We start from the raw sequence: 13,468 nt of genomic DNA, 5'->3' as shown, positions 1-13,468 counted from the left end.
TGAGATTTTTCTCATAAATTACTAATAGGGGCAAGTAGAATAAAGTACATAAACATAAGTTACCATGTAACTTTAGCAGTAAAAGTAGCAGCATTTATTAACTGCTCTCTATATGGAAGGCAATATTTAGTACTTTGTGTGTATTAACATCTTGAATCTTTAAGACAACCCAAGAGCAAGCTAACATGAATTGTTTTATTGACCCTCTTTATAGGTTGTGGAAACCGAAAGGTTAGGTAGCTTGGCTAAGGTCACACAAGTGGCAGGTGATGGTATAGTGTTTATCTCTAGGATGGAGGATGATCACTACAGCTGTCAGCCAAAGCTGGCCTGCCACTGGTTTTTGTATGAGCTATGAGCTAAGAATTGTTTTTACATTTTTAAATGAGTGAGAAAAATCAAAAGAAGAATAATACTTTGTGATATGAGAAAATTACGTGAAATGTAATTTTTAGTGTCTATAAGTAAAGATTTGTTGGAACACAGCCACACCTTTTTATTTACAAAAATAAATGACCCGACAGAGTTGAGTAGTTACAATAGAGTCCTTAAGGCCTGAAAAGTCTGAAATGTTTACAGTTTGGTCCTTTACAGAAAAAGTGTGCCAACCTGTGCTCTCGGCAGTCTGACCCTAGAGCCAATCGACTAAACCCATTATTCCAAACTGACCCACTAAGTCCTAACACAAATTATACTTTTGAAATTTATATACCAAATGAGCAATTGAACAAGAAGGAGGAAGAGGAGTAGGAGTTAAGAAACTTAAATCGTAAATTAAAATTATATAGATGTCCTCCCTCCCCCACATTGCTAGTACTCATGGGCAGTCTTGTATAAGCCTTGTATCTTGCTATGCAGGGTGGGGAAAAAGTGGGTTTACAGTTGTTTGTATAGAAAATAATACAACAATAAATAATAATACAAGAATAAACTCTGTTTCATATACTCACAACTGTAAACTTTCTTTTACTGAGGAGGAAAGGCCCTGATTCAATAGCCTACATACTATTCTATTATCAGAGTTATAGCATTTTTCACTGGGAATGTGACTAATGCTGTTGCTTCAAAAATTTTTCCTTCTTATTTCTGTCATTTTTATTTTTAATTCAGGGCCTTTAAATATATATATTAGTAGGTTGTGTGTGTGTGTGTGTGTGTGTGTGTGTGTGTTTCCAAGTGAGAAGTGAGAAATTTGCATGACTAGTTAGATTTACCTTGAGGACAAGAACATTATAGGTAGCAAGATTGCTTCATGTGCAACCTGTCACATACTTTTCTTTTGTTTTCTGTGTTGCAAATGCAATTACTACAGTGAAATGTGATTTTCGTTTGAGTGTCCTGAGGCAAAGCCTATAAAAACGTTCTCCTTCTGTTCACCCACATAAGCCTTATGGAATCATGCTACGCCGTGGGGAAATCCGCGATCCCTTGAGTTTGTCTCTGTTGATTAGTCAGTGCTGGAATGTTAATCAGCCTCTGATCTGGTGACATCTGCCTACATAGGAAAATGGGGAAAAACAAACAAACAAACTTTATTTGCTTTCACATTAAACTTATTGGTAGTTAAAATTCTTCACCATGACTCAGATATTACTGTTAGGGACTCTGCTTCCTCTTAGTGACTTTTGCTGGTTTCAGCTGAATGGCTTAAAGTTCTGATTTTATTTACATCTCTGTTTTGACTGGGTCATTTTGCATATTACTTGGGGACTCTCTTCTACCCACTGTGTAGTAAGTCTGGTGAGTAAGGCTGGGTCATTATCATGTTCTTTAAAGGCTAATGAATGTACCTTTCTCAGTGCCCAAGTGTAAAAGCAATCTGGTAACAGTATTATCATGTTCTTTAAAGGCTAATGAATGTACCTTTCCAGATCCTGCTTCAGTGCCCAAGTGTAAAAGCAATCTGGTAACAGATTGTCCCTAAACATGAGAGATGAAAGCTGTCTGGTACATGAGTAAAAAAGGCTTTTGTTCTTACTTTCTGAAGTTGCTGGTCTAATCCTGCTTTGGGTGATTCTTTCTGAACAGTGTACAGGCTGATCTGGCTGGTGTTTTGTATCTCATTCATACCTGGAGCCTTGAAATGATTTTCACAATGCACTGCTTATTCGAATCTACATCAGAGATGGCAGAATTGTTTTATTCTGGATGTCTGCTTTGATCAGTTGATAATAATTTCTTAGTTTATTGTATTGTGAAAGCTTCTGAGATCACGATTGGAATCAGGAGAAATGTTCCATGATTAGTTTTTGATGTCTGCCATCAAGCAAGGCTTTTGAAATAGCAGAAGTCTGCGCAGGTATTTGTCCAATAAAACATTTTGAATTTTTAAATTCAAGTTATATTCATTCTTAACTTTTCAGAGGAAAAATGAAAACCCTTATACTTTTTAAGTTTAGAACTCTTAGGGTTATTTTTCTATTTCTTTCATTCTTCCTCTTGCCCATTCTAATCACATTTAAGACACACATGGTTCTGCATGGAGCAGAAACTTAATGAAAACTGAATGAATGAGGACACTCTTTTGTGAGACACTAAGTGTGCAGCTCAAAAAGAAAATATGAATAATATAAGGACTACTGGGGACATTTATTCCTCACTTTTATATGAATATATTATTCATGGTCCCATGAGCAAACAGCACATTCACAAGTGGGTTTGAGACATAACAATAAATCCAATACGTTATTCTGCAATAGAGCCGGTCCTAGAGTAAAACAACTGCTGCCAAGAACACCCCTGCCCCAGTCAGGGATGTGTGCCTCAGAGGGGTCTGAGCAGAAGCAGCTCACTCTGAAAAACACTTTTGGGCAGCTGGGAATCTGGCCTAGAGACCTTTTAGCTAAGTCCTTTTTGCTAACCTTTCACAATAGAGGTGAGTTACTCAACTACAATGATATAAATGAACTTTCTACCATTACAAACCAAAATAAAATATGTTCCAGTCTTTTAGCCTCCACTTTCAAACCTGTGCTATTTTCCCCACAGTCTTATTATAAAAACTAGAGGCCTGGTGCATAAAAATTTATGCACTAGGCAGGGGTGGGTGGGTCCCCTCAGTGAAGCCTGCCCCCTCTCACAGTTCCTGGAGCCCACAGGGGATGTCCTACTGTCCTTGTTGGGAGCAGGCTGATCAGGGGAAAGCACCGCCCCCATCACCCCGCTGCTGCTGTCACTGCCGGCCGCCGCAGCTGCCAAGGTGTTTTCATCAACACGAACTCCAGTCCCTTCACCACGAAAAAATGACAACTTTCTTTAGGCATTTTCAAGATGTCTCTTTCATAGGATATGACATTTCTTTCTTTCTTTCTTTTTTTTTATCCTCATCTGAGGATATTTTTCCATTGATTTTTAGAGAGTGTAGAGGAGATAGGGAAAGACAGAGAGAAACATCAATGTGAGAGGGACACTTTGATTGGTTGCCTCTTGCATGAGCCCTGACCTTGGCCCTGGCCGGGGAGGAGCCTGCAACCTAGGTACATGTCCTTGGTCAGAATCAAACTTGGACCCTGTGGTCCACAGGCCAAGGCTCTATCCACTGAACAAAACTGGCTAGAGCAGGATATGACATTTCCTTGCCCCTCCAACAGCGGACCTTTGTTTTTTCCTCCAGGAGTGAGGTGGAAAAACCTTAGATCACCTTCTTGGATTCTTATTACCCACATTACCAAGAACACTGTGAGTGGCATACCGAGAGCTTAGCCAATGAGTGGTCAGAAAAGGTGTTTCCTCTGCAGCTCAGGCATAGAGGCGGGACTGCCGGTGAGCGGCACCTGGCAGGCCCTCTTCTCTCCGGGCCTGTGCCATCCGTGGCTTGCCTCACCATGCAGGCATTCCCCTTCCTCCCACCTGCACATGCAGCCTCCTCCTGAGCAGTTGTGACATTACAGCATCCTGGACAATTTGCATATTACCTCTTTATATATATAGATGTTCAAACATAAAAAAGACATTATTAGAATAATTGAAAAATAAAATTAATATGAACTATAGACCACTGTTTCAATGCTAAATTTCCTAAATTTCATATAGTTAGGTAAGAGACTATGTTTGTTAGAAAGAAGACACATTAAAGTATTATGGTAAATGGTTTATAAAAATTAATTTTATAAATATATATTTATATGTAGTATGAATATGATAAAACAAATATAGTAAGATGACAAATTGGTGAACTTAGATGAAAGATCATAAGATTTCTCATATCAAGCTTTAAAATTACCTGTACTTTTGAAATCCTTTTAAAATTAAAGATTTAACAAAAGGTGGGTGCAAGTAAATGGAGCTTAAAGAAGGGGTTGGTGTGGTAAAGCAAAACCAACAAAAATATTAAAACATGCCCTAGCTGCTCAGTGGCTCCGTTGGTGGGGGCATTATCCAGTGCACCAAAAGGTTGCGGGTTTGATTCCTGGTCAGGGCATATATACAAGTTGGGAGTTCAATCCCCAGTCAGGGCATGTAATGAAGGCAACCGATTGGTGTTTCTGCTCCTCACATCAATGTTCCTCTCTCTCTCTCTCAAAAAAAAAAAGTTATCAAAACACCCCAGCACTAACAACAACAAGGAAACTACACTAAGTCATGGTCTGAAGGTCCAATTGGAGGGAACTTTACCAGGAGAACCCAGAGAACTGTCTCTCTGGCACAGAGGAAGGCTGCCCAACGGCTGTGTGTGGAGGAATACGAGCCAGCTGAGACGTAGCTGGAGGAACAAATGCCATGGTGTTTCCCTGTCCTCCACTGTCTTGCTGGGGCCTCTCTCTGGGTGAACTCAACCAAAATCTGGAGAACAGAAAAGCTCAGTTGACACATCCCATAGACATCAGTCATATGGGACACAGAATGGGTTGGAAGGGGGTAGAGAGTGGAACTGAAGGGAACAGAAAGACTGTGCAGCACATGGAGTAAACCCTTGCATCTTGCACTCTATTCCTTCCTGAGGCTGGAGAGACCGAGCCTGTGAGAACCTGCCTTTATCTTTTTTTTGTATCTGCCAACCTGCGGAGAAGGTGTGTTCTCATCTACTCCAGTGGCCACGCAATCTCCCATGTGGAACTCAGGGCAGCGCGGGTTGGCCCCTGGGATGGAGGTCTGTGCTTCCAGGACTACTTGTGTCAGAGCGGTTAAACCTGCTTAATCTTGGATCAAGGAGTAGCAAGCCCACTTACCTGTGGATGTGAGTGTATTTGTCTCTGTGTGATCTTTCCTCTGATCCTTTTTTTGCTCTTAACTGCTTCAGAATTCAGGTATAGAGAAGTTCTTAATCATTGTCAACTAAATTGTTTTGACTAAATCCTCTATAGCCCTGTTTGCTCCCCAGGGCACATTTGGCAACCTCTGGAGACATTTTTGGTGGTCACCACTGAGAGTGGGCGGGCTGGCATCTGGTGGGTAGAGGCCAGCGGTGCTGCTACACATCCTGCAAGTACAGACCAGCAGCCCCGGATGTGGACCGTGCTGAAGTTGGGAAGCCTTCCCCTGCAGTGATGGTGAACCTTTTGAGCTCGGCTTGTCAGCATTTTGAAAATCCCTAACTTAACTCTGGTGCCGTGTCACATATAGAAATTTTTTGATATTTGCAACCATAGTAAAACAAAGATTTATATTTTTGATATTTATTTTATATATTTAAATGCCATTTAACAAAGAAAAATCAACCAAAAAAAATGAGTTCACGTGTCACCTCTGACACACGTGTCATAGGTTCGCCATCACTGCGCCTAGAATGTAAGAAGGAAGAGTTTTTATAAATTACGTCGTCAGAGCTCAGTATCTCACACATTTGTGCTGGAAACATAAAGAGGGAAATCAGTAAAATCCAAAACTAGAAAAAGCAATGCCCATGGAACATACATTTTAGTAAAAGCAGCTAGAAAACCAAACATAAATCCATAAGTATATGATAAAATTACAAAGTGCTATGGACAAAAAAAAAAAGGAATAAGGAAAGTATAGAGTGTGCAGGTGAGAGAATGACAGAGAGAAATGGAGGTTTAATGTTTTAGGCAGTGTGGTGAGGTGTTATTTTTCTATTTTGACTCGTGATTGTTTTCAAGTTAGAAATCCCATATTCCAGTGCGTTCCGCTCCTCTACTGAAAAAAGAAAGATGCCATAAACACATGCAAAGGAGGAGCAATGCTTCGGGCCCCGCGTACTTCAGAATTCTCAAGCATTTGGTGCCCTTTCGCTGATCATCCATTCACGGGTTTGTTTGTCTCACTTTTAGATTTTATAGGATATTGTTCGTTTTCACTTTTTTCTGGTTTTAAACTTTAGAATCTTTAAAATTATATCCCCATGGCTTTTGACATTCTTCAGATTAAATTTCTAGAGATTACACAGATCTATGATGCTAAACTAATGTTTAGGCTGTATTTTTCACACTATGTTATAAATATCCACTTTTCTTTAAATGGGGTTGGACATAAACTAGACTATTACCAAAAAATGTCATTGCTTTGGACAATTTATGATACAAAGTGCTGTTATTTCAGAAATGTGAAATCATTTAACTTTTTCTCTGAAGGATTGAAAATATTTTACATGTCATTTGATGACACTGCAAGGTGCATGGCGTTTCATTATACAGGGCAAGAATGCAAAAACAGAAAGGATAAGACTTGAACAGGAAGCTTTGCAAAAACTGAATTTATAAAGCAAAGTTTCTGGATTCAACTACAAGTATTCCTTCCATAAACATAAAAGTTAGAGCATTTGCTGTTAAGGCTTTTAAAAACTACCAATAAGTGTACCTATGGGTAAATAAGGCAGGGCTGGTAGTAAGCTGAAATTCAATTACTATAAGTAGAAAAAGTGGTTGAAGTCATATTACAACTTTTAAATAAAATTTTGGCAATTCAGAATGTTTCATTTTCCAGATTGCATTTATCCTGTATTCCATTTCTTGAAGTTCTTCTTTGTTGACTCCACTAAGGACAGATTTGTTCTGTACTTTCCCTGTTGTGGGTGCTGTGTTGTGATGCTCAGGGCCTCCTTCAGAATTGCCCCCTTCAAACTTGTAACATTTCAAATCACACATCAGCTACCAGTCTAATCGATATGATAAGCTAGCCAAAGGATTGACTGTCAGAAATGAAAAAAAGTTTTTTTTAATGTTTAAATATTCACATTAATTTTATATTCTGGAATGCAGCACCTGTTGTATAGTAGATGCACAAAAAATGGTAGCTGCTTTTCTTTTCGCTTAGAGCAAAAATTGCCAAATGTAGCTACAGCCCACTTTCCAAACTCAATGATCACTTTATTTTTTAATTGTATTGCAGCAGAATATTGCCTATCATTTATGTGTTGTCTATGGCTGCTTTTGTGCTACAATGGCAGGGCTGGGTAGTTGTGATAGAGACCTTATGACCTGAAAGGCATCTATCTGACCCTTTACAGAAAAAGACTGTAATTCTTGCCTTAGTGCATTATGTAGGGTTTCTCATTTTTTCATTAATTACGAAGTAGTAGACCAAGTCAAATTTGTATCAGTTAAACGTACACAATAAAAGTGTTTTTGTTTTAGAGCTTCTTTTTTTTTCTCTTTCATGTTAAGAAAACACAGGTAATATTTTTTTTAAAAAAAGAAGCAGATTCTAATAATATTACTGTGTTCCCTTCACTTATTGTACTGATGCTTAGGAAACCATTTCTTCACTTTTATTTTGTTCAATAAAGATAAAGATCTAGAACTGTTAATTGGGATGAAGCATAGGCCTAAATCTAAAAAGTTTTTTTAAAAAAACTACCTTATAAAAGAAAACCTCACACCAACAAGTGCTAGTGAAGATGTGAAGAAAGGGAACCCTCGTGCACTGTTGGTTGGGACGTAGATTAGTGCAGCCACTGTGGAAAACAGTCTGGAGTTTCCTCAAATAATTTAAAATGGAACTGCCTCATGATCTAGCAATTCCACTTCTGGGAATGTATCTTAAGGAATCCAAAACACTAATTTAAAAGACTATATGTACCCCTATGTTCATTGCAGCATTGTTTAAAATAGCCAAGATTTGGAAGCTGCCCAAGTGCCCATGAGTGGATAAAATAGCTATGGTATTTTTTTATAATGGAATACTCCTTGGCCATAAAAAGGAAGAAAATGTAACCCTTTGCAACTGCATGGATGGACTTGGAGAACATTATGCTAAGTGGAATAAACCAGTTAGAGAAAAACAAGTACCATATGATTTCGTTCATATGTGGAATTTAATGAACAAACTAAACTACCAAGCAAAATAGAGACAGACTCATAGAGAGCAGGCAGACAGCTCTGGTGTGTGTGGAGGGGGAGTGGGGGTGGGATGGGTTTGTTGGGGTCGTATAGGGATTGAGCAAAGAAGTAAAAAAAAGAACTCATGGACATGAACAACAGTGGTGACTGTGGTGGGGAGGGGTAGGTGGAGGTGGAAGAGGGTATAGAGGGAATAAATGGTGATGGAAAAAATAACATAAAAAGAAGAAAACAGAAAAGTATCTTCAAGTCTAAAGAGGAAGCAAAAATGTCATGATGTTTTATGCTAAATGTATTTTAGCCACATTTTAAACAATAAAAATTTAATATACAATTTAGATTAAATAAGAAATTACAAAAAAAAGTCTAATAATTGCAATTGAAGTGCTGGAACTAAAAGAGACTTCAGGGATTCTCTATTTTAGTGTCTCACAATTACTGTGCTGAGTTAGCCCAGGACTTGGTATAAGTGCCTCAAGACCCAGGTGATTAGTGGCCGGGAACATCAAGCATTCAGGCCTCTTTCTCCCCTTCAGTCTTCCATTATTACAGTTTTATCTACTTAATATGTTGGCATTCATAAGATTTGATTTGACAAACTGTTAAAAGAAGACTGAAAATCACAGATTTATTTAAATACCGTGAAATTCTTTGGATACAGATTTAGATATGCTTAAATATACTGACCTTCAACATGGCAGTGTTTCTGTAACTGCCGTTTAGCCCACTGCCTTTTTTAGCAAGAAATCTATATGGAAGGACCCAACACCATCAAATAAGGTGAGGTTGGAATGGAATGGGGGTGCTTTAATAAATTATAAATACATGTAGAAGGAGGATAATTGCCAAAATTATCTCTGAGAAATCGTTTTCTATTCATCTGAGGAATGGAACTAGAGTGAACAGCAGAGTCAAATAGACTTGATATAAATATTAATATCTAACAAATAGAGCTTGAACATTTAGCAAAAAAAACAATGGATTGGTGTGACTTTAATAGACCCTTTGCATTTATGGGACTTACGTCTCCATATCTTTGTGAATGATTATAAAATTCCATTAGATGAATAAATTATTTTGTTGAGGTATAGAATTAATTATGGAAAATTAATATATAAGTACAAATTATTTAGGTCTTTAATAAATCAACCTATCTTCTAACCAGCACCAATTCAAAGTAAGATTTCCATTTCTCATTTAATGTATGATCTTATTTAAATCAATATAAGATTCTTTTATTGGCCCAGAAAATTTAAAAATTGTATACCATATGCTTGTTTTGAAGATTCTTGAAGATCTTCAAACATAATTAATTGGACATTTTGAAGCGATCCTGTAATGGAAACAACATACTAATGCAAACTCTTTGAGCCATTATGAATTAGTAAATGTGTTTTTGTGTTTATATTTTGGTGATGGGGATTGAACCAGGATAAGATGGACATCTGATGATCAAGCCTTTCAACTTGCTATTTTATAGTGACAGCAGCCAGGAATCGATACAGCTCACAAACAACTCCAAAACTGTTAGCTATCACCATCTAAATATTAATTTCTTTATAACCATAAGTCTAGATAAGCATGAATGATCATCAGCTCTTTGAGTTCCTATAAGTGGTTGCCTTACCAATCAATAGCCTTGTATTTCTGAAGTTGACATGACAAATCAAACAAATATATTTTAATGATATGGTAGTATAACAGATATAAGTTGAGTTAAATAGGACAAAATAGCATAGATCACTTTGTGAAGTCTTACAATCACATTAATGCATCAAATTTGGAGAATTATGAAAACCATTTCGTGGTTTTATAGCCTGTCTTTGCCTGTCTTTTATAGACAGGTAATAAGAATTTCTCTAATAAAAAGAACAAACAAACAAACAAAAAAACTACAAATGCAATACTTACGTACATGCAACCAGTATTAGGTTAAAAGATTCTTGCTACCTGCAAGTTTTGTTTACAGGTTGAATACTCATCTCTGCTGATAGACTCGGGCTCAGACACAACAGTTAGAGCATCTCTGTATTGCCTGTCCTTCAGCATGCTGATTCAGCATATCTGGAAATACTGCTTTTGAAATGCATATTTCTGGAAATATAGTTGGCATAGCCCAGAATGCTGATTCAGCAAACTGATGATAAGCTATGTGTGGAAATGTGAGAATTTATTGCAGCTTTTAAGATGAGAGCCAAATCTTTGGGATGAGGTAAGGTGATAGTAACCTTAGCTCTGTAAATTGAGGCACCTTTAGCAGGAAAACATGTGAAACTAAATAAGATATATTTTCAAAAATTACTTAGGAGAGCACTGTAGCTTAACTCTAATAGGATGAGCCTGAGGCCTCTTTCAACTTTCTGAGTTGAGAAGCTGAATGGTAAGTGACAGTTAGAAAGTTGATTTAAAGACAACATATAAAAATTAATGCTGGAGAAAAACTGAGACTTTAAAATGTTAGGCAGGAAGATTTTTTAGAATCTGGTTTAGATATGGCCTTCAATGTTTTTGAGAAATGGGAAGAAAGTGAAGAGTAGCAGAATATGCAGCCCCAGAATGTGCTTTTCTGGATAAGGATTATTTTGAATAGCTCGCTATTAGTCCACTTGTGCTGTGTACTGAAGAGGCAGGGTGTGAAAATTTAGACAAATGTGTTTAGGAGTTCTAAAAGAAGCTACTGGGGAACAGTTTTCTTATTTTAAGTACTAAATACATTATGACTTAGCTTTTTGTTTTTTGCAATTTTTTGTTTTGTTTTGTTTTGTTAATCCTCACCCAAGGATATATTTTCTCCCATTGATTGTTAGAGAGAGTGGAAGGGAGGGGAGAGTCAGAGAGAGAAAAAACATCAATGTGAGAGACACATCCATTGGTTGCCTCCTGCCAGGAGCCCTAACCAGGGTCAAGGATCAAGCCTGGAATCCAGGAAGCGTCCTTGACAGGAATCAAACCTGGGACCCTTCAGTCTGTGGGGCCCATGCTCTGATCACTGAGCCAAACTGGCAATTTCACTTTTAAGTAAATCAGAAATCATATGCATTTTGGAAATGTGCACTTTTTTTTTCACATTTGACAACCATTTATGTTACTAAGGAACCAAAACATACATTTTCTGTTTCTAATAAAAGCATATGTTTATGTTAACAATGCCAGATTTTCTTAGCATAGTTATAGCTATAATTTTGAACCATAAAACATAGAAAATAGGATTTTATGTGAAAAGCAGTCTGTGGGAATTGAGAAAAGATAAAAACCAGTGTGTTCAAAGAGATTAGAAGAGTCATACAGGATTTCAATAGGATTTTATGCTGTGTCTTCTGCACAATATGCAATCAATAATAATTTTAAAATTTAATTTCAAAATGAAAAAAAAATCATGTTATGCAAAAGTACAACTCCAATTTTTGAGCATTATTTAAAGCAAGTTAAATTTAAATTGATATTAGCACTACAAAGAAACACTTAAACATTCAAACATAGATGACATAGCATAAGACATTGTAACTTAGATACTGCCAAGTTTAAAACATGTTTAAGAGTCATATTCAAAGACTAGTTTTTCTTTATCAAAACTGAGAATAATGACCAGTTGCTAAAAGACCAGAGACAACCAGAACACACAGGATAGTTCAGCTTGAAAATGAGATCTGCTAGAAACCTTAGCTCTGTAAATTGAGGCACCTTTAGCAGGAAAACATGTGAAACTAAATAAGATATATTTTCAAAAATTACTTAGGAGAGCACTGTAGCTTAACTCTAATAGGATGAGCCTGAGGCCTCTTTCAACTTTCTGAGTTGAGAAGCTGAATGGTAAGTGACAGTTAGACAGTTGATTTAAAGACAACATATAAAAATTAATTCTGGAGAAAAACTGAGAGTTTAAAATGTTAGGCAGGAAGATTTTTTAGAATCTGGTTTAGATATGGCCTTCAATGTTTTTGAGAAATGGGAAGAAAGTGAAGAGTAGCAGAATATGCAGCCCCAGAATGTGCTTTTCTGGATAAGGATTATTTTGACAAATTGCAGATATAAAAGCTCTAAAAACAATAGAGGGCACCCTTTGCAAGGAGCCATACATTCATAAAGAAAATTCCTGCATGTAAGGGTCTCTCTCTCTCTCTCTCTCTCTCTCTCTCTCTCTCTTTCTCTCTCTCTCTCTCTCTGCCAGAAGGAAAAAGATGACTAAATCATAAGAGAATCTTATCAACAGAGAAAGTGACTTAAATCTGCATAACAAACTCTATCCCATTTACCATGCTTCAGAGAGAGAAAAAACATCAATGTGAGAGACACATCGATTGGTTGCCTCCTGGCAGGATCCCTAACCAGGGTCAAGGATCAAGCCTGGAATCCAAGAAGCGTCCTTGACAGGAATCAAACCTGGGACCCTTCAGTCTGTGGGGCCCATGCTCTGATCACTGAGCCAAACTGGCAATTTCACTTTTAAGTAAATCAGAAATCATAGTCATAACATAACTAAGAAAGAGAGAAGCATTTTGGTGGAAATGCAGATATAAATGCCACCTTTTCTTCCTGGTGCTCAACACTTAGAGTGAAAGGGCGAGGGCTATGCCCTCCATCTTGCCCCGTATCCTTCATGTTGGGGCAGCAGCCATGTGCTCAGGAAAGCACCTTCTTCCCGGAAGCCCAAGCCTCTGCTAGCCACGCCCAGGATTTCTTTAAACTAACCAATGACAATCAAGGGACGTGCGCGCCATAAATATGACCACATCCTGTGTAACAAGACCCGACTTGCACCTGGCCAATTGGCAGGGCCCACAGTCATCTCTCCTCCCCTCACTCCACCCCCCTATTAAAAACCCCTTTTTTCCCAGGTGCTGTCTCTCTAGTCTCGCCTCTGCATCGGTGGAGGCTGGGAGCCAAACCCGGGTTTGATAATAAAGACTCTCTGCTTTTGCATCGGACATGGCTGGCTCCCTGTTGGTCTATTGGGGATCTTGAAATCTGGGCATAACATAGAGAAGCATCTAAAAGAAGTTTTTGTTTTACTGTAATTATTATCCCACTCAAGCCTGAACCTATAATCAAGCTGATGTACTCACATCAGTCTTTTTAAAGACATCAAATTCTGAACTTTCTAGATGATTTCAGGACATCTGTCTGCTTTTCATACTTCCAAATTGCTCACGCTGCATCTATATTCTTTCTGCTCTTACACTGATTTTTATCCCTACCTTTCAACTCTCCAGGATTTGATTCCCTTGTGAATCTTG

The 13,468-nt window shown here is 37.8% G+C and overlaps 1 long non-coding RNA gene across 1 annotated transcript; it reads right to left on the bottom strand.

Annotated features, from left to right (window-relative positions):
- Nucleotides 1–1,158: 1,158 nt before the first annotated feature.
- On the bottom strand, nucleotides 1,159–9,569 carry LOC106726801. Its single transcript, XR_001362907.1, has 5 exons — nucleotides 9,502–9,569; nucleotides 8,922–8,982; nucleotides 5,169–5,478; nucleotides 4,615–4,782; nucleotides 1,159–1,495 (listed from the first exon to the last, which is right to left on the bottom strand). It is a non-coding gene; the product is annotated as an uncharacterized LOC106726801 (long non-coding RNA).
- Nucleotides 9,570–13,468: the final 3,899 nt, after the last annotated feature.

Source organism: Myotis brandtii, unplaced genomic scaffold (assembly GCF_000412655.1).
Source record: "Myotis brandtii unplaced genomic scaffold, ASM41265v1 scaffold318, whole genome shotgun sequence".
NCBI classification, from domain to species: Eukaryota; Metazoa; Chordata; class Mammalia; order Chiroptera; family Vespertilionidae; genus Myotis; species Myotis brandtii.
Note: the sequence above shows the minus strand (reverse complement) of the source record. Positions and strands in the feature narration are given on the sequence as shown.